The sequence below is a fragment of the Sturnira hondurensis genome, unplaced genomic scaffold, assembly GCF_014824575.4.
Source record: "Sturnira hondurensis isolate 20B ecotype Veracruz unplaced genomic scaffold, ASM1482457v3 Scaffold0018663, whole genome shotgun sequence".
Taxonomy (NCBI): domain Eukaryota; kingdom Metazoa; phylum Chordata; class Mammalia; order Chiroptera; family Phyllostomidae; genus Sturnira; species Sturnira hondurensis.
This window is the reverse complement of record NW_028091294.1, coordinates 1-511: the sequence shown is the minus strand read 5'-3', so window position 1 is coordinate 511 and position 511 is coordinate 1. Positions and strand designations below refer to the sequence as shown.

Below are 511 nucleotides of genomic sequence, written 5' to 3'. Positions count from 1 at the left end.
AGCGCAGCCTGGTCTGTGGGTGGGGTGATGCGGGAATGGGAAGTGGCAGCGGAGTCTCTCCCCCAGGACGGTTCCATGCGCTGCCAGAAGAAGCCGTGCCCTCCAGCTCCCTGCCCCTCCCCCTCCCCAGGACCCTGCTTCTGCCCCGTGTGCCACAGTGAGCTGCCTCCCACACACGGGACCCCCACGCCCTCCCCTGCCCTCTCCTTCCCTGTCTGCCAAGTGGGCCTGAGGTTGGGTGGGACAAGGTGGCGCAGCCCCCCCACCCAGGAAGCCTGTCGCCCACAGGCTGCTTCTCTCAGGGCCGGGAGCATCAGGATGGGGAGGAATTTGAGGGGCCCTCAGGCAGCTGTCAGCGGTGTCTCTGTCAGGTATGGCAGGGAGGTGGCAGAGGGGGCCGGGCACAGTGCCTCTAAGGCACCGGGCCCAGGGAGCAGGTCACTAACCCAGCATCTCCTGCAGGCCGGCCAGGTCAGCTGTGAGCCGCTGCGGTGCCCACCCCTGCCCTGCC

At 68.5% G+C, this 511-nt stretch overlaps 1 long non-coding RNA gene across 1 annotated transcript; it reads left to right on the top strand.

The window, feature by feature from the left end:
* The first annotated feature begins 68 nt into the window (after positions 1 to 68).
* LOC119003316 (uncharacterized) lies at positions 69 to 511 on the top strand. The gene is made up of 3 exons (XR_005069933.1): positions 69 to 157; positions 289 to 371; positions 463 to 511. It is a non-coding gene; the product is annotated as an uncharacterized LOC119003316 (long non-coding RNA).